Here is a 27,396-nt window from a genome sequence, read left to right on the forward strand (position 1 = left end):
TTTAATTATGTGCTGAGAACACGATCGATCCAGCGATCTTATTACTGCATCGTACTCCACGCGATTTAATTTTCATTGCTGCACTAAGTTTCAATAACTAATCGACAATAGTAATGTGATATACTGTTTAATTATGGTTTAATTCATATTTTGTAACTGAAGTTATGATTTGACATGATTTTAAAACAGCGCAGGTAAACCGGCGACTTCGTTGGACAGAGTTCGATCGTGTTGTACGACTATGGTAATTTAAAAGCTAACCGTGACAGTGTGTATAAAGTGTGTATACGAGCCTCCATCGTATACCAAGCCACAGTAACACGCTCAGACAACAACACCTCCGAAACGTACATTGGGCTTACAGAGAACGACGTCAAGATGAGATACAGAAACCACATTACATCATTCCGACATGTACGCTCCAGAAACTCTACCGAACTCTGACACATTTGGAAGCTAAAGGACAACAACATCACGCACACTATCTCATGGAAGGTCCTTGCCAAAGCCAAGCCATATGACAGTACTAACAAGCGCTGCAACATTTGTTTAACAGAGAAATTTATTATCATCAGCCATCTAGAATGTTCCACGCTCAACAAAAGAAATGAACTTGTGTCCTCATGCCGTCACAGAAGCAAGGCATTGTTATGCTACAACTAGTAACTCCCAAATACATCCAACTACGTAAACCAGTCCTCTCCTTAGATATGAATATTCATAGCAGCAGCAATATATTGTTATGCGACAACTGTCAATCTCAACCGAAATCCACCATCTGCGTAACCAGCGATGTGTACCCCATCTAGATTCACTCTAGCCTAGTGTCCTGATGAGTGAGTCGCGACTCGCGAAACAACGTTTTAGAGATGAAATTGTAAAATCAATTCTCCAGCAACCCTTCTATATATATGCACACACACACACACACACACACACACACACACACACACACACACACACACACACATACACACACACACACACACACATACACTATCTCTCTCTCTCCTCTCTCTCTCTCTATATATTATATATATATATATATATATATATATATATATATATATATATATATATATATATATATATTATACAAGGAATTTGCATGAAACTAAAGAGCAATATTGATATAGTGTTAGTGAGAGACATTTTGCATTTTAATTTGTATGTACGATGAACTTTCCAAATGAGGGACATAAACCATGACGGAATTGACAAACGTTGATGAATCTTACTATGAATATTGAATATACAATGATAAAATAGTCATGAAAGGCATTGTCTTTCCAAAACTAATCGCTTAATTTGCATATTTTTGTTGAATTTTTCCAATTCGACACATTTACCTGGAAGGACTTCATCAACTCATCAACTTGAGGTTGATGAAACTCACTGTGTGCCTCGATAAGACCAATATATAGTAATGTAGTGAAAGATATTTTGTGTTTTAGCGTCAGCTAATTGCATGAGCTCATTAAATATTTACTTATATAACCTAATGAGGATCATAAAACTGACCAAAAGTTGATAAAACTTGTTAGGTGTTTCAATTTTCCAATGACTTAACAAAAGATAATGACATTAAACAATTTTTGTGTAAGCTTATAAATAAGTAATTTGCACATTTAACAAACTTTCCCAACTAGTGTTAGTTAACTGGAAGGACTTAAACTAAGTGGATAAGAGTGCTATGTATATTGATGAAACAATGATATTTAACAGTAGTGAAAAACATATAGCAACAACACGTCAGCTAATTTGTTATTTCCATATTTGATGAGTTTGCCTAATTTGATACTTAACTTGAAGAACTTCACAAGGGGTAATTAAACTTGCTTGATACAATAATATGAATTTTAGTATTTTCATGTCATTTATTATTAGCATGTATACTCAATGATATTTCAATTGAAGCTATACATAATGCATAATGAACAGTGCTAGTGCTGGTGATTATGAAAAAATTTAATAAAGTTGCAAACGTAGGACAGTAATGTCAGAGGGAAAATGTCACTTTACAGACAGCTGCAACACATACCAAAAAACAGGAACACTTCCATTTCACATATGGTGATACCGAAACACGGGAGCACTTTCAGTTCACATCTAGTTATTTGCATTTTCATGAAATCATTTAAAGGAAGATGCGCGCTGGTGTTGGAAAACTTAATTGGTCAGAAACAGTGACAAGCTCAAAGCTGGATCTCTTTATAAAGCTTCATACAGTTTGAACGAGAGAGAGGGGAGAAAGGGAGGGAGGGGTGTTTGAACGTCGAGCACTGAAAGCGACCGTTTTTAATGCCTCACGGCCAAACAAGGTCACACTCTTCTAACGTACTCATTTTGAAATAGATTATTGCAATGGAATACAGCTTTCCTTCTTTGTGACAAAAGGTTATGATGGAAAGAGAAAATCGTACTGTAAGTGTTACGACACCACTCTCGCCATCGACTTCAAAGAATGTTAACTGTTAGAAGGATCAATGTGGCAGCTCCCAAACGTGTATACAGTCCTATTGGAAATGCCATTTAACGGATATTTGCAATTCATTTGGCTGGTATCAGCTTTGAGATGTCGCTTATCAGGGTTACCTCACTTAAAGCCGAATACGAGAAATTGATCAAGTAAAATGCATTTCGTTCCTTGTTTGCCTTTCAGTCCGCCCGAGGTTGACACTGAGATAGCAAATACCACAAGCGATACTACGAAGTGCTCTTCTTCTCAGTTCAAACCAACATTCGTTCACTGCCCAGGTAACATACTGCTTATGAATTTAGGAAAGAAAGTCTGTGCGAACAAGTTTCCATAGAAACCATTTACATGGCAGCACAATTAAATGTGGGCTCCCGGTTGGCTGCAACATTGTATATTACATCGAGGGGAATTCAATCGTGAGTTTTCACGCTGTAGGGAGTATATCTTTTGTTGCTCAATTTACGATGGAGAGCTTTTGACGTAGGGACGGTCAAAAGAACGAGATATCTCCAGGTAAGGTGGCGACGTCCAGTCATTAAGAGACACTGTGTCGTACTAATGACATATGTCACCGGAGCGACCTTTTCTTTCATTTTAACAAGTATCAGGATCATTCATCCAGGAATTGCATGACCCTTTACTGCTTTCGTCTCACATAATCTCTTTCAAAGTTTCGTCTTAACCAACGGTCACCAACTTCGATGTCAACGAAAGCTAGAAACTGCACTGTCAGTTGTTCAGAGCGTCAGATGTTCGTTGCCAAGTGAGGTATGACTTGTGTTTGAAGCTGGGAGGAACACAACAAGCCATCCAGGTAAGATGATTAAATTTCTCGAAAATAGCGAGTCCTGTCATCTGGCCTTATGGATAGTATACAATTGAAGTGAATTAAATGGTAAACCGTTCATGCTACAGCGTGTGTGTCGCTAACATTCAAATTCTGTATAACCCGTGGTGCTTGGAAAACAATGAAATGCACTTCTACACTGATCACCGGTTAGAATGCTTATTGCACGACCTCCCGTCACTTTCCATGGTAACGGTGACATGACGTGGATGTCAGTGTATTCCTCAGTCACACACTTTTTTATAAATGAGAGCAATGATGGTGGGAGATAAATTGACGATCCAACATCGTAAAACTAATTGGTCTGTGCGTCGAGATTTGAAGAACAATTCAATCGACGGAACGACGTCAGTGCACCGAAGTAATAAATTCTCAATGACTCCATAAGTCCATTTAAACGCAAACGTATAGCGTACATTTAAGCGCTCTTTTTCATATTCTTATATAAAGTAAAACAAATTACAAGATTACATGTATCCAGCTATAGGTATTCCTGAGCAATATATGTCAATTCTTCGTCATCGATGGGCGTGTGAGCAAATCAGACATTTCCTTAAAGCCCCACTCAATTATCAGATTTATCTAATGTAAATATAGTTACTTGATAAAATATTCAATAGAAAACAAAAGAATGACAAACTGTTAATGGGCTATTGACATATTCACTAATGCGAGAACCTGGGATTGAGAAGGGCGCCTTTAAGTGTCATTATTGAGATATTGTGCACACACACACAAAGGTACAACGCCGTATGAACAGTCAAACCGAGTCAGGTAATTGTGCGTTAAGCGTAAAACATGTCTGGAGTATCAACATCGTCGCTGAAGGTATTACAGATATAATTTGTTGTCTATGTTCACGCATTGACAGGTCAAAGAACAACGGCTTCTGATAGTCATTTTGATTCGTATTTGCCTTGATGTAAATTCAATTAGAGCGAGAATTCGTCCGTGATCAAATCAGCCATTTATTGTCATACGTCCATATTTAATTTATCTAGTAAATGAATGCATATTTGAAGATCAACGAACCAGAGATAAAGTCTGCGATAGCGTGCTTGACTCCAATTCCATCTGATGATGTAAAGTAGCGTCATAGAAGAAATTAGTGTTTACCGAAGCAGAGAAAGGCTATATAGATCTTGACACATTGCCTGTAACCAACTCAAAATTATCAACCTTGTCACGTCCGTGGAGTATGGTTGTTTCTTTCCTCAAGTAAGATGTTTCGATACAAACGATGAAATCGCCTCCTAAGGCGTTTGTACAAATACAAGATTGCAGAAAACTGGCATGCGCTAATTTGAATCTCATGTTAGGGTGATGTCTTCGTTGTCGAAAACTTTGCTCCGTTAAATGTTTAATTGAACAATAATGGATGTAAAAAATACAGTCTACTTGAGTGCATTGTCACAGAGGTAATTTACTTCGACATGTTACCAATATGTCAACTTTGCTATTTTATGTAATATGTCAGTCACATGTTACCTTTCGCCTACAAGGAGCAGTTATGAACAAATTAAATCATAAACTTATAATGACATTAACATAGCAATGTGAGAGAGGTCTGATTTCCACATGCACGAGGGATGGTTTGAGCATTTTACGTTTACTGTGCAGAAATAACCATGCCCTGTATATAATATGTATGTTTACGAATAGGGGCGAAGAAGGGAGAACTCCTGACAGCAAGTAACATCTATGAATCAGTAATAAATGGGTGTTATCTGTGAAGACTGGGAGCCATACTCTGTTTCTGTATCTCGATGCCCTCCCGATTTCTATTCCTTGATGGCAGACATAATATACTGAAAGGTTTCCAAAAATTGTCATCATTAAATACCAGGCACGAAAAATTGAAACACTGAAGTACACTTTGTAGGTTTTCTGTTTAAAGCACGTATGCATACATAATATTATTATTGCGAATAAAATGGATTGTGGGGAAAACGCGACGTCATTGCTAACAAATGCAGCAATAACATTGACACAGTTCTTGGAGTTGAACAAGAAGCTGCATTTCATACTGTGTATGGAACACAAACATGGAAAAGACAGCGAAAGCTAGAGTTGATGGATCTCTAACCTTCGGAATTGTGACAAACCAAATAATTTCCACCCACAGAAACGTGATTAAAAACAAATATTATGGCTTTTAAGTTTCCCTATAGGCAATACCGATGCTCCGTTAGGCGTTGTCGCCGCATAAACTGGCATTCATATGTTCACACGCGATACATGGCGATAAAATATCACCAAATTCGAAAAATACGTACTGCAGATTCTCAGGTTGAGGTCTTCAGTCATTTGCATTCACTTCACAGAACAACGTCACCCACACACGGCAGATTCCCTTTAAATCGATATTTGGTATTGTCATTACTGTAAGGGTACGATTCTGAAAGGTCGACGCCATCACTTGTTTGAAGAAATGTCAATGTAGGTAGTTATGTTAAAGGAAGGCTCGCTTGTCATCTTGATGGGATAATTTATTACCAAAAATTATCATACATCAATCTATAACGTAGCTATGACAAGGAATAACAATGACTGACAAAACTACCTCGGTAATTCAAGGTAGCTTTTGAAATATTTCCCGGTATTACGGTGTATTACCGTAGGGTAATTACAAAATGGGATGTCGACATCTCAGCATCTTTACATTGTTAAAATTTGAAGATGAGTCTAATGACACACATGGGGTTATGAAAGCAGAGATCCGGCGACAGTGCCAGACATCAAACGTAGTGTCTGATATTGTGTGGACTGAAATGTAGATGAATGTAATGATAACATCAAAAGATTTCGTAGTCAGACTGTGGCATTTTTTCACATTGTGATCAGATGATTCCGTTGGACTGTGACAAGTAAATAACTCAGGTTCAGTATTTACTCAGTATGAACTGACTAAAATTTGTGTAGCTCAGAAAAGGTACCGGCTGGCGAGTTAACTTATACGTAATTCTGCTCGCTGAAAAAGGTATATTGATGAATGGCTAAATTTTGTTATACTCCTGACTTTTGATTTTCATTCAATATGTAACGTCTTTTTATCATCGCCATAATGTTTCTGCATACATCGTCACACAGTCGTATAGAGACATATTTTGTAAACGTATTACTACTTTTGACAGAATTAGAATAACTGGGTGTTTATATGTCATAAAAATGTATTAAATATTTTACTGTGCAAGGAGAAAAAGGGATGTTTGTGGTTACGGAGTAGGAAACAGACTTGCGCAACGAAAGCTCGTGTCAAAATCCAAGAAGAAACTAAGATGAACAGTCTGAAATGTTCAGATCTTGTACTTTTGCCAGCACTAATCGTCCACGTTCTATTAAAGTCCTAAACACTTTAATTTGAAGTATGCATGAATAATTATTGTTGCGAAGATGAGAGGGAAGCTCCATAGTTATCGTAGAGACATCAATTCGATATTCATTGGATATCTGCCAAGTTTGCAATAAATAATCGAAATAACGTGACTGTCATAACGTGACTGTCATTAAAGAAAATTGCATACTTTTTATTCCAATAAACAGAGTTCGGATTAAATTCATAGTCCTGGCATATCTAAGTTACAGTTTCCTGAAATGGGTACTAAATATGCATGGCAAGTGCCGTGTATGTCGAAACATCTTATTTAAAACATATGGCAAAATAAAATATTAGCAACAGGGGTTTGCTTTTTTGGGAGTCTATGAAGTTACTTGGATTTCCTATTATATTCTCAATGACTTACACGCGTAATACTGTCACGTGATTGACTAATTCATGCTCTTGTCCACATGTAGAACGCCGTACAACGTCCGGCGATAAAATTCCATGCAAAGCGAACTTTCCGAAAGTTTCGCCATCATGATCACGGCAATCGAGAACTAATTATAGCGAGTTCGACCTGTTGCGTGAATCCGTGCTGTAAGCGAGTAATCTCATGAAGACTGATGAAGTTACACGTCCGATAATACCGAAGAAATCAAAGATGGTTGCGTTCGGATGCCCTACCTAATACTCTGGTAGCTTTATAGAAAGTCAATTGATATACCTAGATAAGCGGTGGTTGGCAGTGTAAAATACATTTTCGATATGAATTGTAAGGCGAACTTTAGCTAACTTATTATGCGAGGAAATGATTGTACAAGCTTTATTGGTACACATCATAAGAATGAAAGACTGGAAAACTTTCAGTTCTGACCCTCATTCAACTGTATTTTTTACATTTCCTTAAATGGTTTTATGGCTTCATTTGATTATGAAACAAACATAAAGTGATCTTACCGAATGTAATATGCAAAAGCCCTAGATGGAATTTCAACTTTATGTTAGGCAGTAACCAAAAGGCAATATAACAATAAGGAAACAGATCAGGAATGTAAAAGGAATTTCTACAGCTCAGCCATTTTTTGGATCAAAGCTCCTAAAACACTTGGCTTTCTACACAGTTTCGATTCTCTGTTGACTTTGCCTTCACTACGAGTGAATTTCAACACCATTTCAACACCATTCTGTTACCGACGTATTCCACTGAGCTGTCAAATCGAGGCACTGCAGTATAATATGCGGTGAATTATGGATATTGCGTCCTACAAACATTTCTCCTCTTCTTGATCTCTACAAGATCTAATATACACAGTGACAATATCTCCAGTTTTTTCATGTCGGACATGCAACATTATATGGTGTTTGCAATACTAAGATAATGATCTTATTGCTCTGTGGGGAAATAAGTGCCTTTTGGATAATTGATAGTATCACTAGCTACCTGAACTGACATCGCTTGAGGCAGTACGTGCACGAAGCCAAGGTAAATTAGAATGTCATCCGTCCATCCGTTAAGAAGGAATGCCTGATGGATAACGCAGGGCGATCGCATACGATCCACATTACATGATCATGTCATCAACGTTCTTGAGGCATGTAGGCTGTTGATGTACTCCTGTCCCCTGCGCTTGTCAAAACCATATTAAATAACCTTTCTCTGCTTGTATATCTGTTTAATTTGTGCCCCATACCTGTCCCTTACTGTGCACCACATGTGCCATACAAAATAGTTACTTCCCCACGATTGTTTATAATGCAGGTAGAAAATGTACGGTCTTGGACAATGAATAGTTGATATCGCATCATATATGTCCTGACTCCGTCACACTTTGGATCGTTTTTTATGGTGCACTGTATTCAATTTTTTATTCTTACATACACCAATTGCGTGTAATGCAGTCATGATGAACACTAATCCGAAACACGCTCCAAGATATCCAACGATATATTGATACACGATCCCCAGCACCTTTAATTTATTGATCTACCAAGGTCTAATGGGAAGTGATGAGCTCTAGGATATCAAGCTATATAACATTATTTATGCGATGAGTAACGTCGCCCTCGTAAACTAACATTTTTTGCACACGGATTACCAGGTATCGACAATGCAGTCAGATTGACATCTTGTCCGTATTTGCTTTGCTCTGAATCCATATAGCATTTATAAATAGATGTTATTAAGCTGGTAATGCATTTTCCTAACATGGCCTAGCTATTATGCCTATCGATGTTCGCCTAATGGAGTTGTGTGCAAATGCTAGTTTTAGCTTGGGGAAATTGTTAGCGAAGAAACACATTAATGCGACAACGAGTAATAACAACGACATAAAAGACATGTGACAAAACGATGTGAGATCGTTCAAATATGTCAGGTTTCAAGATTAAGGACGCTTGCTGAATTTTTCCTGTAGAATTTAATTCAATAAAATGACAAGATTCTGCATTTGATTTGCGTAAGCTTTCAGGAAGACGTTTTGTACAATAATACATAATCCATTCGAGGGCCATGTAAAATCCGGGCAAATCTCTTTACTGACAAATAATACGATTAAATAACTTTGACTGATCACATTGCTTTGCCCGCTATAGAAGTAGTCACGTCAACATTTTCTGTGTCTTGCTACAGAATTCTTGTACCGTGCAAACTGACTGATGCTTCATCACAACACTTTTATCGCAAATCTCAAAATGTGATACCTCAGGGTAACTGTGTTCAGTGTAACCTGAAACTACATCCTCATAGTTTATCATGGCAATGCACGAATGTGTGAAAACCACTATACTAGTTTTTTTCGGTAAGAGTGGGGGTCACTTCAATTCCATTAAGTTAATCAGACACTGGTTTTACATTTCAGAATGTCATATTCATGTTTTCACAAGAAATGTACAATACATTCGATCAACTTTGATGATTTGATGCTCCAATAACAGCGCGCATGTGTCAAACATCCAGAGGGTTACATGGCGCCTTTCACATGTAACAAGCATTGCATATGTTTAAACACGACTGAATTCTACGTTTAAAGAAATGAAACAGGCTGCACTAAAACATAAGGACCGAAAAAAGTAAGCCCAAAATATTCGGAACTTAAAGAATGCCGTATTGAATGACATTAAACTCACTGACAGTGATTTCGTACATAAATTGTAATAAGGAAAAAGAAGACTTGTTGTATTTTTTGCCTGCACATATTTCTAGAATTTACACTGACTTTGATATTTACGGCCTAACCTTTACTGGCTGAGCTGTATTAATGACTCCACGACTGTACGTGCTTTGCAGGATGAAACAAACAAGCCCCAGAGCACACTAGTGTCATATATTTTGAACCCTTTCAATTTCAACAACTCTATCTCATTAATGTGCATTGCTCCAGGCTTTTAGGATCGCACATGATTAAATATACATTTGCAATTGGGTTTTTTGACCAGAAAGAAAGTGAAATTAAACTCCGACATCTTAAAAGCAATGCAAGTAGTGTTATAACGCTCCATCGTTAATCCCTCGAGAAGACTGTTTTTGATTAAACTGCGAACAAAACTAGACCATTTAAAACTCCCAATATCAAAACTCCAATTGCCAATAGATTTTCGCACCGAGCTAAGGTCGTGTAAAATACATTTATCGTACCTCAAAACCTTAATGCAAATTACTTGTTCGTTTCTGCTTTCTGTATTATGAAACGAAAAGATCGAGTTTTTCCAACACGAAACAATTCATTAATATGTATTTATTCATTTTGTAAAGTAAAATGGAGTAGGCGATAGTTCCTGTGTTTATCCTCAGTAATCCTTTCATTACGGCTGCATGTGTGTAGCCGTTATTGAAAATTTACTTTTTTCACAGATGCGTATAGAAAAGTCAATACAACATCAGTAATTCAGAAGTTTGAGAATCCTAATGAAATAGTCTGCGCACAACGATGAGACATTTAACATTCAGAGATTTAATTGTCCGTTTCAAAACGTGTCCCAGTACTAAATATTTTAAATGTGGTTTCACTGACAGGACGTTTCATTTTCAGATATCGACATTGAAACGACAGTAGTTGTGTGAAGCTCAAGTACCTGTTGTTGAGCAATGCCAAAAGAACGTCAAGTGTCTCGACGGGATCATTTTAAACCAAAAACAAACAAAAAATCGGATCACGTATATTTTCGTTAATGAAGTTAGCGAAGTTCAATGGAAGGCCAGTTTTTTATTTAGTTTGTAGATCAGAGGTAAAGGAGGAGTTCTCAGGAGATTCTTAGATAGTATATTGTACAGTCACGAACATAAGCGTGCTTGCTACCTTGAATACTGATATGTAAGTAATTGAGGTGACATTGTGGGCATATTGTGGCACTTAACTGTCGACAGGTGACTTGTACTTTAATCGTTTTGTGAATTAAGCAGAAGGTGGTTGAGTATGCACATCATGGAGATGATAAATTCTGGCATTAAGATTGTCCGCCGTATTTACACCAAGGTGTCATTGCTAATATTGCCATGTTGACCATGGATTCTAAGATATAAGGCGGTTGTAGTTACAATACAATACAATATGATACTACATGAAGTGTGATATTACGTTTCGACATATTGCCCTTACATGGCTAATGTTAGGTAAAATCTCGTATTCCTGATAGTCGAATGAGAACTGTGTTGTTTTAAGAGATTAACACTATCCCATCCTAACATTGAAACAATATTCATATTGAGGCAATTTTAGACACGACATGCTCCAAGTCTTGAAAATAAAGATTGACGTTACTCAACAAAAATCGATACCAAGAGACTTAACATTCAAGAAAAATCAATATCTGGGAACGTTTTCCGATCTGACCTTTCTCGGAAACCTTTTCTTGATTATGACGCGTCCGATCTATTGATACTAGTCATAGGCCCCAATTACGTGTATCGTTTGGGATTTTGCCACCCACGGCCTTGGTAAAAAAAGAAGAATTATGCAAATGGTTTATGATAATGGCAGATTGCTGACTTACAAAATCAAACACATGTCAGCGTATTGCTATCAATTGCTGTTTCGACGGCGAAAATGAAACAGTTTAAATGACGTGAGAAGCTTTATTGGAATAGACAGTGCAAATATCTGAAGTGATGAAATATGATGACATAAAATCACATATTGTGTATCTGATGTACACGTTGTACATATAACACTATCAATATCACGTCGTAATTTCCTCGAGGCTGTTAGATGGGACAAGTGATAAAAGTGGCACAGGACTTACATTATATCACTGTTTTCATTATCTGTTCAATCTGTGGATATATTGTGTGTATATATATATATATATATAAATAATATATATATATATATATATATATATATATATATATATATATATATATATATATATATATATATATATATATATATATATATATACACGCACATGACAAAGTAATAAATATAAATAATAGTTTTCTTATATACGACGAGTGCCTATCGCTCCAGCCTCATGAATCTTTCATGCCAAGTTCAAGGACGTCATGACAACGTCTCACCGGATTATCTTACAACCTAATAATACCAACCACATACTTTTGATTCTCATATAATCTCTAAATTTAAATACTCAAAAGTAGATATTTGATGACATTCTTTATCAAGACTCCACACAACACACAGCAATTGAGATTTGCACTGCTCGAAGCCTTCATTTGGAGTTCACTGTTTATAATTATCTTTTAACTTGTCAAACGGGTACAGATGGAAATCTACAATTAAGTTTGCAAGACTCTTTGCAACAGAATCATCGAAAATGTGGCACATGATAGAGTACAAACGGTTTGCTCCATTACGTTGATTACTTAAACACTAGGATAATCGGCCGGTTGAATAATGCTCCCTGTCGACAATATTCCGCAAATCAGCTGTAACGAGCTTCCTCGCTCATCACCACCTCGTTTTGCAATTTCAGTCCGAACTGTCGCTATATGCTGTCTTCTTAAATTACACAATGAACACACCTTGTTCACTGTCAAACAGTCAATGAAAATTGAAAATTGATCTTAAAACACACACAGTAGTTAAACATTAATACGTATGCAAATCAAAGGTTATAATGGGATCAAAGGTCAACATTGTAAAAAATAATGTCCTAGTATGGGAAATTGTGCAAATACTTATCAGAATGCTATCTCGATATGTCTGAAACGTCAAGAGTTTAGCATCTGATGTGTGTGTGTGTGTGTATATATATATATATATATATATATATATATATATATATATATATATATATATATATATATATATATATATATATATATATATATATATATATATATATATATATATATGTATGTATGTATGTATATATATTAATTTTGAAAGACTCAACGATGTGATAAATAAAGCGAATGTTGAGCCATGCTGATTTTCTACACAGCCCCAAATGATGCTTAAGTTTTCAACATTTTTAAACCTATGTACGTTTACGGAGTACCAGGTCCGTGTGTTTTATGATTCATCATGGAATCTGTCTGTAAAGAGCACGTATCGGTGTGTTATATTAATGTTTTCCCCTAGATTTTTTGGCGTCTATATTGACAGCTTGTTATCGTTTTCAACCCGAGTGATCGGTTTAAAGTGGGGGCAGACGAAGTCGCTCAATAATACGTTGTCAGTAGGTACAATTGTCTTGCTGCAAGTATAGCATTTTTATCAGAGTGTCTGTTTGGCACGGTCTCGTATAAAGGGAGTGACAAAATGGCGCCTCGTATAGCCACTATTAGCGGTTTGCTACTATGGCTCTTTCATGTTTACTGGAATCTATATTCTATATCTTTCAACTTCTTAGTCTTCGCTTCCGTGTAGAGTAAAAACACTGTATAATGTATACCAAACAAAAGCAGCGATAGATTGCTGTACGAGTCATGACGTATTTAAATTTGACGAAACCTTGAACGGTACAATCGTTCTCTGTTTATTTACAATTACTTCGGCAATGTGAATACTGTGATCTAAATGACAAAAGTCATAGTTGTATGAACAATTTACACAATTGCTGGTGATGTTCGTAGACAAAACTCAATTATTTTCTCACTCCTTCAACAAGATCGCCTTACGGCTGTCTTGTTGATGTAATCTTTAATTCTGCCTATACACGACTGCAAAAGTGGTTTCAATTTTTTAATTGAAGTGAAAGTTCCGAAAACGTTTAGAGACAGAAAAAAGAGTTATTCTGATCTATACTATTAAAGTGATAAAAGTTTATTCAAGAGATATGTATTTTTTGTACGTGTTTGGATTGTCTGCATGCAAAAAAATCTTTGGAAAACAACGGGAGAATTAATGAGCTATAAAGACTCCAAATGACACTGGGACGATATTGTCGTGCTACCGTCACTTGGCTTTGAGGAATTCCGATTTTTACGTTTCTCACTTAAGTTCCATGTGAAGTACCAAAGGGAATACAATTCAACATTAGCAATTTTATTTCAACAGATGTGCCAAACACGATTCACAGAATAATTTGAAAACAGCGTCCTTCAGTGAGGTGTCTCAGCTGTTGTAGAGGCAAGAGATGTTTTCCCAGTAATTCCTCCTGATTTGGAACAGCGTCTATAATATACCTAGGATAGATTTAAAGCATATATGGCCAGTTCTACACTATCAATCAATTAGGTGTTTTCCAGGATACAAGCAACTTCATTCCATCGGCTTGAGTGTACAGTACTGTCCTGGAAATCGGGTCGTTTGCATCGCCTCGTTCTAAATGAACATTAAAACTCTGTGGCGACCTTAAATTAGCTTATGTTACTCGAAGAAGCGATGAAGATGGTCCATTGAGATTTTATTTGACACTTCAAAGTCTGAAAGCGGTCGCGTCGTGTTCTCGATTACCATGCGATATATCTCAATACACTCGCAGTGCTTGTGCCTGTGGGGTTTCATCTTTTATTGACAGTTGTTTACCATCCTTCCTAGCTTACTGATGCTGTACATTGAAAACACTGCCGCCATGCACAGAACAGAGAACTCCACAATCCACCTACGTGCATTTAAATAATGAATAGATTTTTGCTCTCTGACAGCAATCTTAATTTATTTTCACGAAACACTTCCTTTTATTCAAATATACTTTAGATCATAATGAATGATATACGAATCCTAGGAGGAGAGCGGAATTCGCCCATTAAGATGACAAGGGAATGACACGCTGTCAAAGTGATATAATTGACATTTATCGATCCCCGCGGATTTCTTTTTTGTGCAGTATCCATATTTACACAGCAAAATTATTTGTACTGTGGTCTCCTCACAATAGTGTCAAAACTATTTGAATAGAACCGCAAATCACAACCCTTTGATGACCTTTCATTAAGATATATATCATACTGTACCTAAGATAAAAGCCTAACATTGCTTGGTAAATTTGATAATCAATTATTAACTGTCAAATGGTGACATCAGTTTTGCCCGGTAAACAAAATGTATTGTTCAAGGTGCAACCGACGACAGAAATTATAGAGTTGATGTGACGAATGGCGTATGTAACGGTCATGTGGTGATCTGTTTTATGTTAACTGGAGAAATAACAACGTATACCCTGTTTTATGGTCATCGACTAATAATGTGTTAGTAAAAACTATATGCATCGTTGTAGGGCGCTACGCATAAGTGGTGTAAAGTTTCAGCCAATTTAATATGGTTTGCATGTAGAAATGCAAGACATTATGCTCTCAATATTTTCTTTTTCTTGAAAATTTCCCACAAGACCTGGAATGAGAAGTTATTTTGAAAAATGTATTTAAATGGCATGTTGGTGTCACCATGCTAGATAACCAAAAAAATGGCAATACTTTCTTTCCAAAAGAACCTGAGACAAAAAATACTAACTACACAAGTTTTGAGCGCTTTTGATAAATATGCCATCGGGTATCTTCACTTCTTGGTCAGCACCACATTCTTTTCATCATACAATCTAAATGTCATGTCACTTGAATGAAATAGCAATGCTTCAGGCTCTATCAGCTACCTACATATTTTAGGGCTAAAATGTTTCATTAAGCAGTTTGAACTGCATCAAATCAAAGGATATGGCGAATTTGTATGCAGTGTATTTTAAGTAACAGGATATGTAATTGAAGAACGCCTTTATTTTTCGAAGAGCACTGAAGGTGATACTGCGTAATTTCAAATGTCTTTAGGATGGGAAAGATACAACATGTAAGTCTACAAAATACAAATCAAAGTGGTCACTTGTAAAGCTTTACTCTATCTTCGCTGCTACGGTTGCTTCTGAATCTGGCGTGACAAAAACTAACTGCAATTAGTACCCCAAGTATCGCCAAAAGAGCACATCCCATTATGTTTCTGCAAACGAAATAAACAAATCATATATTATTACCATGCCCTGCCTGTCGCATTCTGATTGGTCGAGCTGAAACACGTGACTGACAACAAACACACAGTAATGGTTTGTTTACATGCCAGTGAATATGAATAATAAGATTAACAACTCAAAGTATTTTAACTTCACAGCTCAAACGTAAATCGTAATCAATCAAAAAATAAAATGGAGCACTTGTTGGCCAAGTTGAGATACTTTTTTCAGAAAATTTCTCTGGATTTGCCAATTTTTTACAGAGCGCGTGACAGTGCGTCGCGTATTGCTCAGTTTCTGGGGCCCAGTTGTCGTTCGCTCCTGAAATTTTCGGAAATTTTGACGGTTTTCTTGGGTTCGCTGATAATATAATGGAAATAACAGACTCCGCTCTGACCATTAACGTTTATTTATGGGCGCGGGCTCGAGGAAAGCCAAATTAACGGGCTCGGCAAGCCTCGCCCGTTAATTTTTGGCTTTCCTCTCGCCCTTGCCCACAAATAAATGTTAATGGTCAGCGTGTCGCCCATTATTTCTATAGTATCAGCAAATTTTAATTTATGGGATTCTCTCATCCGAACAACTACACAGTGAACCCTGATTTCTATTACTAACTGCAAACAGAATGAGCTAAATAGTTTCTGAGAGCGTATTACCCTAGATGTTATCAAAATTACTCAAATATTCAAGAATTAAGCTTATACCTCGGATACCTAACAAGGGAATTGATTCACGACGATAAATTTGATGCTCACAGCGCATTTGATATGTACATCTGTTGAATGCTGATTTATAACATCTTTTAACGAGAGAGAATAGTTAAACATACTCGTAAATTTACGTGTAATTGCCTATTAGGAGCAAGATGTTTCGATGTTGTGAGCATATCTTGGTAACGGAACCAGCTGAAACGTATCCTGTATGATTTTAGAGCAGTTTGCCTCAGGTGTGCTAGTTGATGTTGATCGTTTCCTGTCTTACATACATCTATGTGCTATTCCTTGTCGAGCAGAAATCCTCAAAATTGCAGTCTTAACATGAAAAATGGAATGGGGCAAGCATTTCATCTAAGACAGTGATTCATAACTTTGTATGAAATGTTCTTTGTTTCGGAAAGCTATCAAAAGTTTAATTGTTATTAATGGATTGCCTTTGAGAAAATGGTTATCGAAGTCCCCATTATCACTGAACACTCTGACTAAAACAAACTGTCAAATTGACAATAAGGCCAACGTCTGCTTTTTCGATGAAGGTAGGCCTTCAATCTTATGCTACGAAGTTAAGACACATTACAATTGGCGGAGCGATATCGCGTTACTTTTTCCGGAATGGGATCCTCGGCGGAACGATCTGTTTTTGACAGAAAGCTTTACGGAACTACTCTGTCTGAGTGTGAGCTACTTTGTGCACCTCATCCTGTTTACAACAAAGTATAATCGTCTGCACAAATACCTACGCATTGAAACGTCCGAGAAATGTACATTTTGTGGGTTTTATTATGATAGGCTGGTATTCGGAAGCGAGTCTAAAATTTGACGGGATAGCGTGACGCGACAATACTTCAAGTGGAGTATCATCTCAACAGAAGCAATTGACCACGTGAAGTACTGAGAATCTTATGAAGCATACGACAATGAAATCTACATAATACAGGTAAGATAGGTTACGTCAACTTATCATAAGTTCAACACGCTCACAAACACCTGCAAAGCCGCAGCACTCTATTTCTATATATGTTTAAAAGCTCGAAAAGCTAATTTAATTTGCCTCGATACTCCTGAATACGCGTGTTCTTCTGGCCAGAGTGACCAAACCTTTACAAAAGCTGTAATAGCTGTACATGCACGATAATCGAGAAATGGGGAAATGTTTTTAACACTACCACCTATACGATCCAAGTGATTTAGCATACTTCTTCATGAAGGTGGCTGGCAAGATCACATTTTAAACCTTGTACGTTAAACAGCGTACGCATGAAATTTAAACCATTCGACATTGCTCTTCTGCTCTTATCGTTAAAGTGTCAGGATTGACGACGAGGCTACAGTGGACTGATACTATCGTTAAAATTCGACTAACTCCTACACAGGATTATTATGGAAAACTGCTGGCATCAATGGTTGAACACTCAAATACAGAAAGCCGCCTCTCTCTGAAGTAAACACCGTATACACTTCCGCATATTCACGTTTAAATTTAGGGGGCATTGTCTAAAGGATACTGATGACTCGACCGAGATGATACAAAATTCTAAAAGAAATATTACCTTGCAATGTCCGCGAATTCGAGAATATCTGATCAAATGACCTTTGAGGAATAAGCGACACAGTTAATAGTGTGTCATCGCTTCACCTTGTGCAAATTCATCCATCTTCCCGAACTTCCACATCGACCGTTAACAGCGATCAGCTCATCTTCTCTATCAACTGTATTCACACCTGACAACGTTATCCAACTTTCAATTACTTTCAGAAGGCACAGTGAAAACAACAGACAGTGTGTTATCTACATGGCTCCTTTTGAAAAAATCAAGCACTGTTAACATTGTATCTTCAGAGTCTGTAATATCATGAGCGAACACTCAGTGAATGCTCTTACACACTTAAATAGCTTATCTTCCATCCGTTTTCTCTCTGAAAAACATCTATCGTAGATTTCTTTATCCTTATCTACAGACACATGGATCCAGGTCTCTAAGACTCGTGCGAGTATCACCTAAATATCCAGGTATACTATGCCAATCAAGGGTTCAGAGGCTATTGGCCATGTCGGATACTTGTCTCGTTGTTTAAGTCCGCCGAAGCTTTGTGCCTCTTTCACTAAAACCTTGCCTTACCATGGCGCTGCATGTGCTCTCTGCCGTTCTTGTGACGTCTCGTGGGTCTGCATTTCTCGCCACGAGAGATTATGAACACTTTAAAATATAATGTAGTTGGCGCGACTCCCACCAACCTATGCCTGCATCTGGATACGTTTAATAGCAGGATTAAGGTTTCGCAACTTTCAGTCAAATTTCCAAAATCTCTTTTTATCCCTGTAGACATTAAACATTAACAAGAGACACCCACGCCGAGAAAGCTCTGAATGTCGTTTTCAAAGAATATTTAGGACAATAATCATCATGTTTCGAAAGATGTACAATTTGATCATAGTAGACATTCTTCAAAATTTTATTTTATTTTATGAACCAGCAGTCGATGCAATTAATTGAGCTACAAAAAAGCTATCGTGGGTACGAATTACACGCATGCAACATGCAACAATCTTGATATTATATAATAAAAGATGTACGTCAAAGTATGATGTAGATCTGTTCCAAGACTGAATTTAGTCTCTAACATTTACTAATTTACATCATGTCTTCATTACAACTGAATTGAGCCCAGTTAACATATTACATCGAAAATACAGGACACAATAAACTAATGTAGTTTCTTAGCAATTTTAGCAATTTGCATGGAGTGTTACAGACAATTAATGATCCATGCATGCGGCACCTTTGTTGCAAAAATGATACATGTTCATTTTAACCTGTGATTTCCTTGGAGGCCGCACTGTATTTCCTATTTGTTAGGCTGGAGCTATAGCACTGAATACAGCAATTTAGAGGGTTGGTACATAGCACAAAAAGAAACCAATGGTGCTTTAGGCTCTGTAAATCTTATAGGTCAATGTCTCTGTGACTGCATTGTAGCATTATGTTATTGCCTTGGGTCACCGGGTAAGAATATAGAATTACACCTATCCAGTACTTGCTGTCACCTTAAGAAACTAGTATCCTTTGTCGTCCTACGCCGTTTGGCAAGAGTCATATCTCTTACATTATCTTTCAAACATAACATGAAATATTAATTAGAGTGCAGAGATACATTATCTTCGTCAACATATGGTTGACTTGTATCTTGTATTCTTTGAGTTATGAAGACAACTACTGCGTGAAAGTTATTTTGGTTTGTATCTTTGTGACGCTTTCTTCTGTTTAACGATTCCTTACATATGCGAATTTGTAGATGTAATGGCCGAAGCATGTATTTGACAAGCATTTTTACCATTGTTGCATGCGTTAAGACTTAAGTATACGTCACAGGTGTTTTCAATTTGACATGCAAATTTATTAACAGTCATAAATACGCAATAGTGTCTAACAATTTGGATTTTACAATATTAAAGGTGTTGGTGTCACGCAAGATATTTTAAGCCCTGATAAAGAATCAGAGTGTTAACAATTTCCACTTCCTTTTGCATTGCGAGGAAGCTATTCAATGTAGTAAGCTATTCAATATAGTAACAGCACGTATTTATAAACTCTCATGCCTTCCAAGTTGCTTTTATGTCGCAGCTTGGATGAACACAACGTGTTTCTCTAAAGTCTGTGTTTCTGTCCGCTGAGAGGTAACTTCTGGGTCATTAATTTTCAAAACGTTGACATCCAGTTTTATTTCCATTGGTAGTCTGACTGCGTTAAGAAAAATGTTGAAAATTTTATTACACTGAGTGAACTGGGAGTCAGTAAGTAATACATGCAGAAATATTTAAATTCGACGCCTAAATAGATAAGATAATGGCATATATAGGCATATGCTGATAAATAGTCATACTTCTCATTATTCAATGTGTAGGAGTAAACAAAATATGTCCGTCACTCCACGGAATAGTTGGTTGGTTAAATTTGTTCCAAATAGCACCAGCTATGAACTGAAAATGCTCAGGTGTTTCATTATATATATTGCAGTTGTGTGTAAATTTTAAACTTTTGCCTCGTGTTTGCAACTTCATTTAAAGTGTTATGATCAACATCATTCACCACACATAAATTCTAAAGGTCATTCAGTATACAAATATGTAATTAGCTGAAATAAAAATACTAAATTTCTGTGACTGCTGTCATTGTATCCTCACTTAATATAGCAAGTGTAATTGCCTTTGGTCAAGTCCTTCGTGCTATATATGCCAAACTGTGAAAGCTGATTAGATATACAAATTATAGATTCGCTGACATAAAAATGCGAAATGACTTTCAATATTGTTTGAAACTCGTATCAACAATATACTTCGCATATTTCACCAAGTTTCATCAAGTCAATTCAGATACATATCCTTAATTAGGAAAGTTCATTAAATATGCAAATTAAGAATTGGCTGAATAAAAAATGTATCTTCAATGTACATACCACGTTTTGTCAACTTTGGTTAGGTCAATTCAGATGTAGATCCCTAATTAGGAAAGTCAATTAAATATGCAAATTAGCAATTATCTTTCATGTCACCCCTTAATACCTTTCACTGCTGATATATCCTTTTTTTCTACAATAATTAATTATGCAAATGAGCAAAAAGGATGCAAGCAACACCCACCAAAACCTAAACAGTTCTTTCCATTTGCAAATTGAATCTATTTACCAGATTTGATTCTGATCTGAAGAGCCGTTTTTGAGATATCGGGCCAACAGACAGACAGACAGACTGACTGACAGACGGAAAGACAGACGAAATTGCTGCGAAATTAGCTCACGTGTTTGAACACGTAAGCTAAAATGAATATGAAGGATGATCTCACAGGGATTATTTACTTTGTAGACCAGGTTATAAGATCTTTCTGCACCAGAGCAATTGCGAACTCAGCAATTTATGATTGTAATCATGCTACATCTTACTTAAGCAGCATTTTGATTACTCAAGAGGAATTGATAGTTATTCATCAAGAACACTGGAATCACTTTATCTTGGGTTCGTCTAATATCCGGTTGTAGGGTATGGCATACGTGATCGGTCAAAGAAATCCTGCACAAAGTCCAAGGTCGTCTTGCATAAACGTTCCGAAAGGGACATGTCGCGAATCCTAGTAACCTAGCGAAGACATCACAAAACCACTCGGCTAAATCCCCGGGCCAGCTTTAAAAAGAGTGGTTCAATAACCGAGCTAAATTGTTGCAATTTTTCTGACTGATTTCATGAAGAACTCGCATATACATATTCGCTTTTGTACATCGCAAACAAACTTAATCAAACTCAAAGCAATAGATACATCGCTCAACTGGGCTTCAAAAAGTCTGTTAACAAAAAGCCACGAAAGGCTGAAAATGTAAAGGCCGTCCGTATCCTAAAGTCCGCTTATTTAAGCATTTAAGCCTATACTGGTTCAATACGAAAAAGATTAATGTATACCCTTAAGGTATTTTGTAAAATCCGCCGTGTGAGGATTTCATTTGTACCAAAAAACGTTTAGAGTGGAGAAACCTGTCGTGTTGTGCTGTAGTTAAGGGATGTGGCAAGCTTCGTTGGTGACTGTCATTGTTTAACAACGATGGCGAGAGGCAATTTAAATTCAACATTGTACACGGTGTTAGGTTGAAGGTCAGCCACAAAACACGGGTGTATCTATGATATTCTAGAAAGTAAACATGTCTTCACTGTTTTGTAAATTTATAATAGGGAGACATTTTCCGGACCATTTAGAAAATACATGACTGTCTTGTCAGTAAAATATTTGTATGGACCCTCAGGTAACATTAGCGCACATTTTGTTAGGTTCCTGTCTTACTAATGTTACCGTGTGTTGAATAATAATGTTAACGTAAGGGTGATTGGGTTAGTTTTCTCGTATAACGTTACTCACTTGTCGGTACAAAAGTTTGTAGTTACTACTGTATGTTTACCCATTGATAATGATCCTGATGTTAATACACTTAAACTATGCTGGAGTAAGTCATCGATATGTTTTATAAAGAATTAATGGAAATACATTAATGATAAGCTCTACTTGACTGCGTTACACATGTCTTTCAAAAACATTACTGTTTATGAAGACCTAATAGACTGCATGTGACAGTCGTGTTTGAACATTTGCCATGTCCGAATTAGAATTTCTCGTCGGTTGCTTCTTCGTTTGTGCATGATGGCCTTTCTACAGGTCATTCATCCTATTCTCAAATAGAAGCAAAGAGTTTCCATTATTTGTATTCAGAGTGCATTGTGTGCAGATTTTCAGTTGGCGCGGTAGTACTTTATGTAATCATGCTTTCATCACTTTAATGGAAAGCCGTCTAATGACTTCATCCCCGCTCTACGCATATTGTACACTCAACACATTGGCCTACATACAATTGCTTCCTCTTTCGAGTTCCTCGCTTTCCGTTCTCAAAGGTCGTACAACGTCTGTTTAAAAAGCAAAACACAATTTATAGTTCTACAGGTTTTGTTCGCACCGGCCGTCTATGCAAAGACATAAATGTTCGCTATGTCACTGTTGTTGTAGTTCATTTCAGTTCCTTAACGTTGGTAATTGCAATTTGCACATCAGAGGAATTAAAGATATTCATCAATCGCAAGGAGAAGTAGCAACCGACTTTATGTGAAGCTGAATGCTTGCCAAGGCTGACCATCCTACCTCAGAGTCAGTAAACAGAAAAATGCCGTAACGTTATTACTATAACCAGGAAATAATAAATACAGAAAAACATTAAAGGAAACCTCTATACTGACAGAACATATGCAAGACTAGACATGGACTTCTGAAGATTGTCGAATTGTTTATTTGTATCTGGATGGTGGGGTCAGAGCGGAATTACATATCAAGAAAGCAATGAAATGAACAGTAGATTAAAAATATTTTGTTGCCAAAAGATGTAAATAGACGTCTTGTGAATTATACTTGAGGGGTGAATTAAATTGAGAAGCTGGTGGCGAGCCAAAGATAGTAATGTATGATAAAATATTTAAATGATGAAAGCTTATCTCGAAAATGTCATCTGTAATTAAATTCTCAATCTCCGGAGACAGAAAACCAGGCATGTTATCCTAACTAAAGGTTAGAAAATAATCAAGAGTCCTGGGGAAAGGAAAATGGAAACTTTATCTTCGATTAGTATTTTTCAAGCTGAAGGGTATTAGCAGTCTAAGCCTGCACATCTGAGTATCAAGTTGAGAAGCTCGGTATGGTGAAATTTGTCGTCTTAATTTTAAAAAATAAACTTAGAATAAGTATCGTTAATATATTTACATAATCAGAAATTTCTGAATAACCCTATGAAGACATAACCACAACATTCTGTCAGTCGGTACAGATACTTATAGGAACACGAATGAGATAAAATCAAAGAGAGATAAACAAATATATGCATGAACGCAGGGGTAAACTAAGAAGGGGATAGTTTGAGACGAAGAAGAGTACTGATGTATCTGAAAGTACGCCTTAAGAAGCGATATCTCGTACTTCTAAAAGATCGAGCATATCACTATTAGAATGTGACAATACACCAGTCTGACTATCGAGACAGCTCAAATATATGCTTATTTCTGGCACAAATCGATACCGTCTGTTGTCAAGCTACAGATGAACATTTTTCGACTTATCAGGGACTAAATATACGTTAATTTAATTTATCCTTGAGCCAAATGAACTAATTTTACGGCAATCTTGTACAGCTTATAAGTGATAATGTGATGTGAAAAGGTGCCAGCCTACTGATTAAACCAAACATGCAGTTTGTCAGAAAGTACTTGACTGAGAAAATGATAATATCTGACTATGTTTGCTTAATAGAAAAGATATTGCTGTATAAGTACATAATGATGAAGATCAAATTTAGTAATATAACCAGGGCCGCCGGTTCAGAATTTACAAGGTTCATTTTCTTGCACATTATCTCACAGAAGAATGAATGGAGCAGGTGTGATCGAAATTGCTAAAGATGAAGTCGGGTACCGATGGAAAAATTGAAGTAAAAGAATACGTATAAATAATTCAACCATTGAATATGTATTCCAGGTTTAAAGGCATTGTTTGTTCCATTAAAGAACTAATTATGTGATCAATTCTTTCAATAAAATCAATGCATCATGTCTCCTGTCTCTGCACGTGTATTAAATTTGAAGCACATACTCTCTATCCATTTCTGAGATATTACGCCACAGGTAGAACTAGACACATTTGAAGCAACCATCTTTGTCAGAGAGACAACCATCTTTGCCAAAATGGCTCTAAGTATAGGAAATATGCAAAGTTGCTTTCCCAAAAAAATTGCTTTATTTACACCCCGTCTTGCTTTTAAGTTCAAATTATCAAAGACCTTCTACCCAACAAAAATTATCATAAATGTACTCAATTTCAAGTGTAGCTTCGCCTTAATGTTATTTTATTCAGTTATTGTGTAGATAACAGTTGTTTCTTTTACGACGAGAAGGCAAATCAATAGCTTCAGGGAGTGACTTCTCAGTGTAACCAAAGCAAGCACATAACAGACACGGATACGATTACGAGAAATCGCACTGATGTTATCTTTCTGAATTCCTGAAATTAATTGTGGCAGTCTTGATTAAGTAATTAAATGTCCGCCCTAGAGAACCTCAAGAGAAAACGTACGACCCTTCACGATTTAGTTTTCCGTGACTCTAAAAGACATCCGTATTATAGAGATAATGAATTGCATTTGCTTACTAAAGACTCCTGCACTGCTAAAAATATTCTGACAAAAAAGAATCATTCGAAGGAGACGCAAAGGAAAATCACCAGTCAATAGCAATGTTGTCAGCGACACAAAAATTGTTTTCCTCAAATCAGTGTAGCTATTAGCCCTTGCCTGATGAATAAGTGAGAGAAACTCTCAGGCGTCTTATCTACGGTATTGTACCTGTCTCACAATTATGCTGTGTCGTTCTATTAGACACGCCGTCCTGACTAACGTCGATATGTTGTACTGCTGTGCTAACGAACGGCACTAAGGTATCTCCTCAACTATGGCAACATATGACGTACAGCACATATCAGATGAGTTATATTAAGATGTATAGTGGATATCCACACAATAAGGACTACTAAAGGGGGCCAGCCCGTTCAACATCTTGAATATGAAATCACAACCTGAATTTCAGCCGACTAGATAACGCCGACGAAATTCACAGATTAGTTCTTCATCTTGAACCCGTGTTGCAAATATACTAATGGTGCTTAGGCTCTTGTTGCCATAACTCACACGAGGTAGGGAGATATTTCGCATACATTACGCTGGACAGCAATGACTATGTTTGTGCGTGCAAGATGATCTTGTATACGTCCCTAGAGTTTGTCAGTTTGAAGGATCCATACCTCGTCAATTACACACAAACTTTATCACATGGATAGCACTCCAGAGAGCATGTCCGTACGGAAACAAGCTAATCGCAAACGATGAATAATTGAACTTCGTCTGACCGAAATTGCAGAAGTTTTAGATTGATTGGTCCTGAAGCGAATGGGAGATTCTCTGAGCACGACAATGTCTGCTATATATACGTAAGGCATTACCTGGGCAGCCATTTGACTTGCTTTACGAGAATAACTAAAGTAATAATGCGGCACACAAAGACAGATAACAGAAATCAAAATTGCTAATGAGCACACCCAACGATGGTATACCATGAGATTTTGACCAGTTCACGACATATATGCAAGAGCGATAGAGAGTGCATATATGAAGTGAAATGGTCAAAATCGAGTAACAGTATAGTGAAATTCTGGCGTGGAACGTCATAAAAGGAATTTTTCTCAAGCTAAGAGCTAGCGCGCATGCCAGCCGTGGTATATCGCCAATATACCACGGTTCTTTTCGCGTCTCGACCAATCAGATCGCTGTATTTACACCATCGATATACTGGTATGATATAATAACCAATAATGCATTGATGCATAACAAATAAATGGAACGAATGAAATGAAAAGTATATTCCGCGCACTACCCGTGACTACTGGAGCGGTGAAGTCGACTTCTACACTTCTTAAAATTCACCACAAACACAATAGTACTTACATTATAATGCTTATAGTCACCCATAATTTCCTATATGTAATTTTTATCAAAGTTACGATAATTGAGCACATTGCAGAACAATTTCAAAGCATTCAGAAAAAGCAACTATAAGAGCAGAAAAAATTATCGCACAGGCAAAGGTTCGGTGTTGAAATGTGTTTGGGGAGAAAGTGCACTTTGATTGAGATGGGAAATAAATAATTACAGTAAGGATCATTTAACATATTGATAGTACATGTTGACGATTGGAACTCTAACGCTTGTGCGTCTCCCGGGCGTCAGCCACGGGCTACTTCGCTGAGCGTTGAGAGAACTTGAAGGCGGAGAAAACGACTCATCGAACTGCCATTGATCCTATAGGCTAATGTGGTGACTTAGTGTGTGGGCAGTTCAAAACTGTTATACACATCTACTTGGAGCACAAGTCGGGAACGATGTTCAACCAAGGCGGTTAGGGTTAGGGGTTAGTGTTCTGTTCGCAGTGTAATTTGAGTGTCTGTTCAAAATTTAGTATAAAAGATAACGTACAAATCTGCAGAGGACTTTATGTCTGCTGATAAAGATCGTAAGTACCTATACCTACTACGAGAAGTGTTATCTTCTGCTCATCACTGCTGTTGGC

At 36.9% G+C, this 27,396-nt stretch overlaps 1 long non-coding RNA gene across 2 annotated transcripts in view; it reads left to right on the forward strand.

Moving 5' to 3' along the window:
- Nucleotides 1-2,879: 2,879 nt before the first annotated feature.
- Nucleotides 2,880-27,396, forward strand: part of LOC139151976 (uncharacterized) — a 33,105-nt gene continuing 8,588 nt past the window's right edge. The window contains exons 1-2 of one of the 2 annotated variants that reach the window (XR_011556524.1): nucleotides 2,880-2,992; nucleotides 3,151-3,293. This is a non-coding gene — a long non-coding RNA (uncharacterized lncRNA). Of the gene's footprint in view, nucleotides 2,993-3,150; nucleotides 3,294-17,351; nucleotides 17,644-27,396 lie in introns of those variants that run through there. The other variant, XR_011556522.1, reaches the window with a different exon arrangement.

The sequence above is a fragment of the Ptychodera flava genome, chromosome 15 (assembly GCF_041260155.1).
Source record: "Ptychodera flava strain L36383 chromosome 15, AS_Pfla_20210202, whole genome shotgun sequence".
NCBI classification, from domain to species: Eukaryota; Metazoa; Hemichordata; class Enteropneusta; family Ptychoderidae; genus Ptychodera; species Ptychodera flava.